Below are 12,492 nucleotides of genomic sequence, written 5' to 3'. Positions count from 1 at the left end.
CTGTTGTAAATATCAGGATCTCATCCTTTTTGATGGCTGAGTAATAAAACCATTGTGTGTATGTACCACTTCGTCTTCTGTTGCCGGACACTTGGGCTGCTTCCATACCTCGGCTATGGAAAAAAAAAATGCTGCAGTAGGCTTAGGGGTGCCTCTGTGCTTTCAGAATGTTAAGTCTGATGTGTCAACTGCCACAACAGTCGTGGCAACTCAGGAAGGGAGCCGGGTCCAGGAGGTAAGAGGAGGAGTGCAGCTTTAGGCAATCTGAGTTGAGGTGTCTGTGGGACCCGCAGGTGTAGGTTCTGGTTGGACAGTCAAAATGTAGGGATGGGTGCTTGGGGGAAGAGAGATGCAATCATGCTGTTGCCAAGGGATATATTTCTTGTAGAGAGAGTGACAGTTAAGGATTTAGGGTAATTCCTTCTTTTCTTGGGCAGATAAAGGGGAAGAATAAAGGAGTAGTGGATGGAAGGGGAGGGACGTGGCTTTGATGCCAGGAAGGCATTTTTGCACAGATGTCTAGAGAAGAGAGATTTCAAGGAATGAAATGTCAGCAATGTTCGATGATGTGAAAAGTTGCAAAGCAGCTTGATTAGGGGGTGGGGGTAGATTGAGGAGGTTGTCACTGAGTACTGAAAGAAAATGGGAGGTGAGTAGTGGATTCCTAAGCCAGACAGAGAGATAGAGTGACTGGGCGTGAAACCATGGAGGTCACATACAAGAATAGCCTTTTAGAAAGTTTGATGGTAAAGACACAGACGATCATAACTCCAGACATAGCTTGGACAAGGGTGGGTTTTACAGGCTGTGTTTGCCTATTTGCAGGTTGACTGAAGGGAGATGACAGATGGTGCATGCTGCTGGGCGTTGTGGGTTGAGATGGGATCAGAGAGGAGTGTATGGATGCCCTGACTGCTTCTGTAGAACGCGAGGCCAACATTAGGCATGGAGGGAATGGAACGAACGTGGCTCAAGGAGATGTGCAGTCTCAGATACAGACCACATGGCTCAGAGTCTTGCAGGGCTCTCCTTGCCTCTGCGTGGCCCTTCTCACAGGGTTTAAGTTTTGAACAGTCCTTTTGTTGCTCTGGGTTTCGGGTGTGACTGGAGAGACAGAGCAGATAGAAAGGGCTGAGGAAAGACCAAGAGAGCAGGAACTCACAGAGGGGAGTCTACTACCCTCTCTGCCTTCCCTGGTATGGGCTCTCTCCTGATCTGGATGGACGGATGACCTGCCATTACTTCTTTTAAAAATGCATTTTGCTTTACCCTGCCAGAAAGCAACACATGTTTATTGAAGAATAGTGGGAAACCCCAGAGAAACTGAAGGAAGAAAATAAGCACTCAGCTGAAGACAACCATTCAAAAGTTCTGGCACCTTTTCCTCCCAACTTTCACTGAAGTTGAACAGATAAATGTATATATATGAAGTGATTTCTGGGAAAGACCAAAAAAAAAAAAAAAAAGATACAAACAACAAGAAAACAAAAAAGAGAACAAAGCAGAAGAAAACGGTGTTCATTTTCTCCCTGAGGCTGCCCTTCCTCCGTACTGCTACTTGGTTTTACTACCTGCTTTGCTCCCTGGGCTTTCTTGACAAAACATGGTTCCACTACTTTTACCTTCTTCAAAGTGTTTGACACAGTCGTTTGCTTTCAACATGGAGTTTGAGCAAAATGGACTATTGTTTTAAAATATTCTATCATGTGTGCTGTAATATCTCATCCTGGACATGATACAAATGCTATGATCAAAAGAGGAGATGCTTTTAAAGTGATCAATAGAGTTGTGAAATTCATTGGCATGATCCTTCTTTTTTTTTTTTTAAGATTTTATTTATTTATTTGACAGACAGAGATCACAAGTAGGCAGAGAGGCAGGCAGAGAGAGGAGGAAGCAGGCTCCCTGCAGCAGAGCAGAAAGCCCGATGCGGGGCTCGATCCCAGGACCCTGGGATCATGACCTGAGCTGAGGGCAGAGGCTTAACCCACTGAGCCACCCAGGCGCCCTGAAATGATCCTTCTTTTGAGGGTCATAATTCGTTTAATTTTTTTCTGCTCCAGCTTAACCTTCGCAGTCTTCAGTTGTTATGTGCATTAGACACAGTATTAGCAGTAGTGGCAGTAAAAATACTCCTGTCACCCTTTACAGGTACCATTTTACTAGCATCGCCTTACCACTGTAGCAGCTTTAAACCCTGTTTCCACCCTGTTCATTCCTTTAAATGCCTTTTCTCTCTGGCTTTCCTTAAAACCTTTTCTTAGTTTTTGGTGTTCTATAGCTTAACCACAAAATGTTTCATTGAAGATTTCTCATCTTGCTTGGTATCTGTGCATTTCCTGTATTTCTGGATTTATCATTTCTGTAATATCCTCAGCTGTTTTCTTCTGAAATGTTGACCCTGTCCTGCTGTACTTCCCAGGATTCTTATTTAAACCTCCCGTCTGTTGTCCGTGTCTCTCAAGCTGGCGTTCCTCCTCTTCTCCTGCCTCCTTGAGTTGCATTCTGGGGAGTGTCTTCACTTCTTGGTGCAGTGTTGTGAAGTCCTTCATTCGGGGCTCATCTACTGCCCCACCATTCTGGTGTGTTTTCTGTTGTGTTTTACGTCTCAGTGATTTTTGGTCCCTGTTTAACTTCCTTCAGTTCCATGTTCACACTTGACCTGTTGCTTTTGATAGGCTCTTGATCCTTCTTCATTTTTAAACCCCTTTTGTGTTCTTAAACAATTAACATGTAATATTTTCTATTCTGTATCTGATCATTCCAGTGTCTGAAGTCTTCATTTTCCCTCAGTCTTCTGTCTCTCACAGTGGCCTCATTTCTTGCATGCTCTGTGAAGGGATTTTGAGACCAGATTTATTGGAACATAGATGTAATCTCTTTTAATTCTGTTTTTTGGGTTTTTTTGTTGTTGTTGTTTGTTTGTTTGTTTTTTTCCTGGAGGGTTTGTCTTTCCTTTGCCAGGAGGCTGGGAGTGTTCTTAGTTGGGATCACTTTGGTCCCATTTGAGGGTCCTGGTTTATTAAGGAAATCTCAGGTTCAGTTCCCCCAACTTACCATGTGGTGGGAACGGGGTCTGGAGGGCACAGGCCTGTAGAGATCCTGCAGTGAAAATGGCATTTGTTCTCTGGCACCCTGATTTGTTTCTCTTGAACTTGTTGCTTACAGATCAGGTTTTGGCTCACTTGTTTCTGTCACCTCCCTCTTCCTGCTTTTTTTCCTACCGTTTTCTAAGTCCTTTGTTAGTTTTCCGATGTCCTCTAAAGCCCAGAAATGTTTTGTGAATTCCATTTGCCATCACTAATTGCAAGTCTCATCCTGCAGCAGGAGGGCCAGAGCCAGACACTGTAATGCTCTGCCTCCCACAGAGGAGATTTTAATACCCTCTCCTCGTGTTCAGAAATTCTAGATTGGAGATGGAGTTATGGATACATTACCATATACAGAGGATTAGTTGCCTATATAATAGAACAAGTATGCATTATTCTAATCTTCCTAAAACTTCCATTTTGCATAATAAATATGAATGAATAAGGAGCCCACATTACTTTAGTTTATGCAGATGTTCTCTTTCTGTCTCTGGCTTTAGATGTTAGGTTGTAATTTGTATGGTTCATTCTGAAAATTGGGTAACTTCATTCTTTTTTTCTACATGTTGGTGCCATATAAAGTGATGATTTATGGAGATTCAGAGGTAAATATTTATCAACATCTAAATAATTGGGGAAGGCTTCCTTTACAAAAGGTAGAATTATTAAGATCTGTTTAATCACAGAAGGGATATCCTGTAAAGCTAGCCCATAAATAAAAAGTGGATCAGAAGAAAGCAGAGAGAGGAGAGAATTTGGAAGGAGCACGTGTAGGGACACCTACTGCCTATCCCTGTAAGTCAGGGGCAATCCGGAAGGGAAACCTTGTTAAAGGAGGCAGTAGTGTTTAGATGTAATGAGCTACTGGAAACCTCACAGTGTTCTGGTGAAGCAAGTGGTGTGCAATCAAGTCCGGCAGCCCAGTTGAAGTTGTGGCTTCAGGCATCAAGCGAGCAGGCCTTTCTGTCTGCCTTTATCTCCAGTGGGAGCGACTTGTCCTCCTTGAAGTCAGCCTCCAGACATCTTTTCCTGTCCTGTGCATCACTGAGAATTTCTGTGGTTGTTGCTTCATGGAGACGTTTGTCAGTTTTGGGTTTTGTTTGTTTTGTTTTTTACCGAGGTTCACTTGCTAACTTTTCTCTTAAAAAAAATATATTTAATCTAGGGGTGCCTGGGTGGCTCAGTGGGTTAAAGCCTCTGCCTTCAGTTCAGCTTGAAGGCATGATCCCAGGGTCCTAGGATTGAGCCCCACATCAGGCTCTCTGCTCAGCAGGGAGCCTGCTTCCCTTCCTCTCTCTCTGCCTGCCTCTCTGTCTATTTGTGATCTCTGTCTGCCAAATAAATAAATAAAATCTTTAAAAAATATATGTATTTAATCTAGGGGCACTTGGGTGGCTAAGTGGGTGGGTTAAAGCCTGTCTCTTCAGCTCAGGTTATGATCTCAGGGTTCTGGAATTGAGTCCTGCATCAGCAGGGAGCCCTCTTCCTCCTCCTCTCTCTCTCTCTCTCTGCCTCTCTGCCTACTTGTGATTTCTCTCTGTCAAATAAATAAGTAAGTAAATAAATCTTTTAAAAATATATATATAATCTCTTCCAGGAAGAGATTATGCTGAGTGAAATAAGTCAAGCAGAGAGAGTCAATTATCATATGGTTCCACTTATTTGTGGAGCATGACAAATAGCATGGTGGACAAGGGGAGATGGAGAGAAGGGAGTTGAGGGAAACTGGAAGGGGAGGTGAACCATGACAGACTATGGACTCTGAAAAATAATCTGAGGGTTTTGAAGGGGTAGGGGGTGAGAGGTTGGGGGAACTAGGTGGTGGGTATTAGAGAGGGCATGGATTGCATGGAGCACTGGGTGTGGTGCAAAAACAACGAATACTGTTACACTGAAAAAAATATATATATATTTCATCTATCATTACCATGTATTTCAAATGGAAGTGGGGGATGATGGTGTGGGACCCCATGAAGTGAATTTACACTGCCATCTTGACAATATAAGTGTCGTACACAGCTGTCCTGTGTCCCCTTTCCTTCTGAAATGGATTCTCTCTTCCCAGCTGTTATCAATAGAAGACAGGGGTCTTTGTTCTTGTAGATGACTTGTCCAAGATCGCACCGCTTTCAAGGTTTAACCTTTGGTCTGATTGTAGGACCCATTTTCTTTAACTCAGTGCCATGCAACCTACCATGTAGGAGTCTCAATACTCTCCTACTTTTGAAGCTGTACTCCACAGGCCACGTCTACCAGTGCATATCTATTCTTGTCTAGTTCACTTATTTATTGCACACATTTACTGGATGCCAGCTATGTGTTTCAGGCACCTTTCTAGGTGCTGGAGATATGGCAGTGAGCAAGTCAAACACAACCCCCTGCCCTCATTGAGCATGTTCCATTTCCTACTACTGGAAGCATCCACCAGGAACAATGGACTTATGCCAGAAGTCCAGCAATGATATGAGTTCCAGAAATTTAAATTTCTGAATGGTTCTTTGTGGAAGTGATGATTTGGCGGCAGCCCTCGAGGTAGCTACCTGCACAGGCAAAAAAAAAAAAAAAAAAAAAAAAAAGGAGGGCTGGTGTAGAAATGCCTGATGAATGGGCTTCAAGGTCAAATAACTGAGCCAGGTCTTTAAGGTCTTATTTAGCTCTGAGATTTTTCAAGAACTTTCCATGATACATATGCATATTATAGAAAAAACCCTATTCAAAGCACACTGTAAATTTGGAGGACGATTGTCTTTGCATTATTTTTGTGATTAAATGACAGTTGATGATACAGGCACTGTTGTAAGTCACTTATCCCTGTGCCAGCACTTTGTGGTAAATTCTTTTATCATCCTTATTTTTCAGAGGTAGAGACTGATGCAAACGGAGAAGTTTGGTGGTTCTCCACTGGCCACAGCTTAGCTAGCAAAAAGCAAAAAGCAGAGCCTGCATTGGAGCCAGGCACTGTAGCTCCAGACCCCAACTCTTCACCCTTGGGCTTCTTGCCACACACCTGCTTCCTTGTCACTAAGAACTTGGTGCAGGAGTTTAACGGTACCTTTAACTTCTAGTTTTTCTTTCTCAGAACTGAATCTGCATTGCAGTGCATCTCTGCATAAACATGTGTTTAATTCTGTCACCTTTAATTTTGTTTTTAGGTAAGATCTGAAGAAGTCAATCTGTTTCTTCTATGGCTTCAAGGACTTCAGACAAACTTTGCAGAAGAGCAGGTGCTGATTTTTGCTTGCCTCGTGCCTGGTTTCCCAGCGATCATGTCATCCAGAGGGACCTGCATGGTGGAGACACTCATCAGTCCTAGCCCTGGTGTGGCAGATGGTGAGGAACATTTTAGCCAGCCTTACAGGTTGAAATGACTCTGGAAGTTCTCTTGAGGGATTCCTCAGCTTGTCATGATCCTGAATAGAACCCTTTATTTCATAGATGGGTTTGGAGGAGGAATTATCCCCTGCTCTTGTTCACAGTAATGTCTTACAGACATTAGAATAGAAAGAATTAAAGCCTTTTTTATATGCAATGAGGACGGGAGACATTTACTGAAGTGGTGGAAACAGGAATGGAAGGGAGGACTCAGATGTTGGAAACAGCAGGAAGTGGAGACACATCATGTATCTGGAGTGTTTTCTTGGCTGTGAATGAAATTTAAATCTGCCATCCAAAACTACTGTTTATTGTCCTCAGCATGATTGTTTCATGAGTGGAGATTCATCTGCTCACCCAGCTGTGTATTTTCATGCCACATTCATGGAAAGACAGTAGCTGCTTCCTGGGAAAGTCATGGCAACCATCTGTGTCCCATGAGTTTTTAAGGAACTTGCCAGTTAGGGCCAATGATTGATTAATGCACATCACTTTATTGCCCAAAGACAGGTATTTGATCCTTAGGCTGACCGAAGCAGAATTTGGCAGAGAGAAGAATAGTTTAGAGGGAGAGGTGGCTTCATGGGACTTTGTACCGTATTTCCAACCCCTTGATGCTCGCTGGCCTGGAGTGTAGTGTGAGCAGGTTCCAAAGGAGGGGCAGATGTATTTTAATGAAGGCCATTTTTTAAAAACCCTTTGAACGTTGGTGAAAGAACTCCTTTTTTTCCCCACTCTGGAGCAAAGATAGATCCACAAGAATCACTCCACTCTTGCCGGCCATATCAGGGGAAAGGATCGCTGAGGACCAGACGTGCTTTTTCCTTCAAGTACTATTGAACTGTATGGTTATTCAGGTAAAAGCAAAATCTTGGATAATTCAGGAATGGACTTTCTCTTGATAGGAAAGAGGAAACATTGCTTATTTTCTCCCAGCTCATCCATATTTTGTATGTTTGCTTGTTTGTTTGTTTGTTTGTTTTTTGAGTTGACTCTTTATGATATTTCACTAGAACTTGAATATGTGCTATATCACATCAGCAAAGACCTGGCATACATAATATTTTGTGTGAGAGTGTATGTCAAGGAAACATTTCAGTTCTCCCATCTGCTTTCATATTACCATATTCACACAGAACACTTCACTTCTAACACTGAGGCTGAGGCTGTGGATTTTTCCCTCACCAGGCAACTCTGCAACACCAGCTGGGTGTCCTGTAGTTTCACTCAGCTTTGACACTGTCTGCCTTGATATGGCATCTGATCCCACAGGTTAAGGTCTCAGTCCCGTGAGACTGTTCCATCACGTTCAGGTGCCAGTCACAAGTAGGAGGGGCCCAGGTTACCCACAACTTCTCTACAACTTGGCTACAAATCAGAGGTTCCTTCAGCTCCTCCTCCGGTTCAACTGAGTGGCTCGCAGAACTCTGGGAAACATTTGTTTTCATTTACAATTTATGAAAGGTATGATAAAGGATACAGATGAACAGTCAGATGCAGAGACACAAAGGGCACAGTCTGGGAGGGTCGCAAGCACAGGAATGTATTCCTGTGGAGCTGGGTTTCATCCCCCTCCTGGTACCTGGATATGTTTACTTACCTGGAAGTTTCCTGAAACCCCTGCTTTGAGGATTTTTTAAAAAAAAAGATTTTATTTATTTACCAGAGAGAGAGAAAGGGGGAGAGAGCGAGCACAGGCAGAGGCAGAGGGAGAAGCAGGCTCCCTGCTGAGCAAGGAGCCCGATGTGGGACTCGATCCCAGGACGCTGGGATCATGACCTGAGCCGAAGGCAGCTGCTTAACCAACTGAGCCACCCAGGCGTCCCTGCTATGAGGATTTTTATGGAGGCTTCCTTACATAGATGTGCTCTGCTTTTAGCCCCCTCCCCTCTCTGGGGGAATGTAGGGGTTGGGGTGGGGGTGCCGAAGATTCTAAATTCTAATCATGGTGTGGTCTTCCTGGTGATGTGTCCCCACTGAGGAGCCATCTTGGAGCCCACCCAGAGTTGTGTTATTAGAACAAAATATTAAACTCAAAATGGATGAAAGACCTCAATGTAAGATAGGAATTCTTGCCAGTTTTCTTAAGGTGATTCTTTCTCTCTGCTATCCCTCAAGATTCTGTCCTTGCCTCCCTTCCTGACTGCACTGTCCTATTGGGCAATCTTGCCTAATGGGCAGGTGGAATGGACCAGTAGGGTCAAAATGCACAGCTTCTAGAAGACAAAGGGATACTCCAGTCTGCTCTCAGGACTTTGGAGACTTTGTGTTTTTGGTGCTGGCGAAAGGAAATGAGAGAGGAGAGCAGACAAGAAAGAATGCTAAGTCATTAGAGAGAACTGGTGGGATAAAATACAGGCATGATGAGTAGAATGAGTTTAAAAACATGATACCATTGGGTGATTTTTTTTAATACTCAGTAAGAATATTTTTAACAAAGTGAACCATTTAGTTTTGAAATATTCATTCTTAGCATGTTTTGAGTTTTAAGATAGGATTACATTACATGATTGTCAACATTATTTGTCACCATGACTTTTTTTTTTTTTAAATTTCGGATAGGAATTTTAATAAGATAGCATTTTATTTCAGTAGACATTTAAGTTAAAATTTAAATGTATATATGTTCTTTCCCACATATTATCCAAAGGCTACAAATTAGAGTGGAAGAATAAGGAGAATCAAGATACTTGTTTTAAAGTTCTTTTTACACTGTTTTAAAAATATTGTCTTCCTCATTTATTTCCATCATTTACCATGTTAGCAAAATCTACAAACTTGTACTTGGTAAGTACTGATTGGGCTGGGTATAGAGGATATCCACAGGGAAGCTGCCATTCTCCTTCAAAGTGACCTTTGTTTATTTTTAAGCAAAATAGTCACTTTATTCTTATATTTAATGGTAACTTTATTGTAAGAGGTTTAAAGTTTCCTAATAAATGATTTTACCTATTTGTACAAACTATTTATTTGTACCTCAGGAAGACTGTGGCTCCTAAAATAATTCAACATGTGTCATGATTCTTCTTGGTATAATTATATTTAAAATTAAGTTTTAAAATTTTAATTTTTTATTGAAACTGTTTATTGAAGGCAGTGTTTATTTTCTCAGGCAAAGATGGTGAAATAAACATTCTTGTTGAAGCCTTCTCTTAACGGTGTTGAGGTATGGTGACCCCAGACCCCAGACCTTGCCCAGTGGTGAGGCAGACCATCCCAGGCCATGCAACTGCCCAGAGTAGCCCTTCCTTTTATCCTGGATCTTTCATCCACTAGGTGCTACTTACAGCTTCTTATGGAGGAGCCAATATTTGGGCAAGTGTGCAACCTAAGGGCAGTAAGCTCCAGAAAGGAAGGAAACATGAGGGAATTTCTAGTTTCACTGCTCAGGGTTTTTTGGATGTTTGTTTGTTTGTTTTCCCCTATGAAAAATGAAGGCTCACAGGACAGAAGTATCCCTTTGATTGGTGCTGGGGTGGGGAAGCAAATTTTCTTCTCCTTATTATTGGAAAGCAGGCAAAATTAGTTAAAGTGAATAATCAGAAACAATTTGGGAGGGAAAGAGATCACAACAGGCATTAATCCATGTGGTGAATGTGGACTACTAATTCAGTTGTCTTTGGGTGTTTACTTACATACACACAAATGTGCATGCTTGGATCAGGGGAAAACAGCAGAAACTTGATGCCTTTTGAAATATGTGGAAGTACTAACCTTTAGAGGTACCGGGCTGTGTATTTGTTAGCTATCTGTATATGGGTATTTTTTTCAGAACTTGTTTCTGATTTGATAAATAGTCTATATTCACTGTGGAAAACATAGTATACTTTAATATATTGAAATTAAAGTTCTTTATTGAGAACTTGTCTGCCTCATGCAAGTGCCTCCAGGTATATAAAAGGTGGGAGGTCGGGGTACCAGGTGGTGGGTATTATAGAGGGCACGGATTGCATGGAGCACTGGGTGTGGTACAAAAACAATGAATACTGTTATGCTGAAAATAAAAAAAAAAGAAAGTCAGTAAGAGAGCTGGACATACAGCAAGTAGTAGCTCAAGTCCAATACCATGTAACTTTTTGTATTGATTATGAAATTTAAAGAAGGAGAAAGGGACTTTTTTTATTATTCTATTTCTTTTCAGTGTTCCAGAATTCATTGTTTATGTACCACACCCAGTGCTTCATGCAATAGGTGCCCTCCATAATACCCATCACCAGGCTCACCCAACCCCCTACCTGCCTCCCTTCTAAAGCCCTCAGTTTGCTTCTCAGAGTCCACAGTCTCTCATGGTTTGTCTCCCCCACCAATTTCCCTCAACTCACTTCTCCCCTCCAATCTCCCAATGTCTTCTGTGTTACTCCTTATGGTCCAGAAGTAAGAAACCATATGGTAATTGACTCTGGTGACTTATTTCACTCAGCATAATCTCTTCCAGTCCAGTTCATGTTGATACAAAAGTTGGGTATTCATTCTTTCTGATGGAGGCATAATAATCCATATTGTATATGGACCACATCTTTATCCATTCATCCATTGAAGGGCAACTTGGTTCTTTCCACACTTCAGTGACTTTGGCCATTGCTGCTATGAACATTGGTGTACAGATGTGCCCTTCTTTTCACTACATCTGTATCTTCTTGGCATATACAGAGTGCAGTTGCAGGGTCATAGGGCAGCTCCATTTTAATTTTTTTGAGGAATTTCCACACTGTTTCCCAATGTGTCTGCACCAAGAAAGGGACTTGTTATTAATTCTGTGGAGCTGGTCAAGTCTGATACTCAAAGATGAATTCTTTCAGACATAAAGTAGTTTATATTGATTCTATTCTTCAGATTCATCTACAAGGAAAAGGCTATATAAAACTAAAGTCCCATGGATTTGATTAGGGTAGTATTGGATGTTAAAGTACCTGAAATGATGAAGAATGTCTGTACATTCTTCTAGATTTGTTTCAGTCCTAAAATATTAAATTAGTTATAATGTATGTGAAAATATCCTTACTATTAGAATTGCTTATCCTTTCTCAAATTTTTTAGTGGCTTAGTACTTAGTACTTCCACCGCTGTATGCCATAGCTGTAATAAGCAAGCAGTAACAGGAGCCACCATCCCACCTTTGTCAGGTCACAAGGCAGAATCAGAAACAAGTCTACCAAAAAATGTCATCCCTAATAATTTCTGGTACTTTAATTTTAAAGTTTTAGTTGATATTCATCCAACCAAATATATAGCTGAGGTATATGTTTGTGAGAAATTGAACTGTTTAGGGTGGTGGCTTACACTCACTCCCCTAATCATGTATTCTGTTTCCTTCCAGACATCCCCCATTTGAGACCAGCGCCAGTGTATGTACATTACTACCACTCAAGACAATGAAAACATTTATAGTATAAAAATTCCACACATGGCAATTCACATTGTTTTTATTAAATGGATTATAAATTTCTTTTTGGAAAAAAAGTATCTAGCTATAATCCAAAGCACTCAAAATCGAGTTGCTGTACTGCCCCAGATCATACAGGTATGTCATTCCTCTTTTTCTTATATTTTACATAGGTAAAAATACACTAACACATACCAAAGTAATTGACTCATAGGGGTTTTGGTTCCTAAAGGATGCTGGTTCTAGGGATTATGTTTATGGGTGGGCTCTCTCTCTGTTGCTGAGGTGTCAGAGGGACTTCTGAGGTAGCACTTGCCATGCTCTGCTGACATTGCCATGACAAGGTGATCTTGGGGGCCAGGGAGATGTTCTGAGAACATGGTGTTGTGTGCAGTCTCCTGGACCCTCTCATTTTCCTTCCTTTGCTCAAGAGCCAGTGACATCAGAGCACAAGACCAGGGGCCTGTGTTGCCTTCACCCATCCCCAGCACCAGGCAGGCCCTTAAGAATCATGTAGGTGGGCTGTGGGAATGACCTATTCGACTGCCAAGTGCGTTTTGGCATCTCAGGGGGAGCAGTGGAAGAGCATCTCAGGATTTTGAGGTGCCATGATGGAATGCCTGGAAGAAAAGGCAGACTCTCTTTTGA

At 41.9% G+C, this 12,492-nt stretch overlaps 1 protein-coding gene across 1 annotated transcript in view; it reads left to right on the top strand.

The window, feature by feature from the left end:
- The window catches only part of LOC131810312 (piggyBac transposable element-derived protein 5-like), a 35,193-nt gene extending 23,387 nt beyond the window's left edge, over nucleotides 1–11,806 (top strand). The window contains exons 3-4 of the mRNA XM_059138084.1: nucleotides 6,242–6,419; nucleotides 11,779–11,806. The gene's annotated coding sequence lies outside the window, so the exon portion shown is untranslated. The remainder of the gene's footprint in view (nucleotides 1–6,241; nucleotides 6,420–11,778) is intronic.
- The last annotated feature ends 686 nt before the right edge of the window (nucleotides 11,807–12,492 follow it).

Source organism: Mustela lutreola, chromosome 10 (assembly GCF_030435805.1).
Source record: "Mustela lutreola isolate mMusLut2 chromosome 10, mMusLut2.pri, whole genome shotgun sequence".
Taxonomy (NCBI): domain Eukaryota; kingdom Metazoa; phylum Chordata; class Mammalia; order Carnivora; family Mustelidae; genus Mustela; species Mustela lutreola.
Note: the sequence above shows the minus strand (reverse complement) of the source record. Positions and strands in the feature narration are given on the sequence as shown.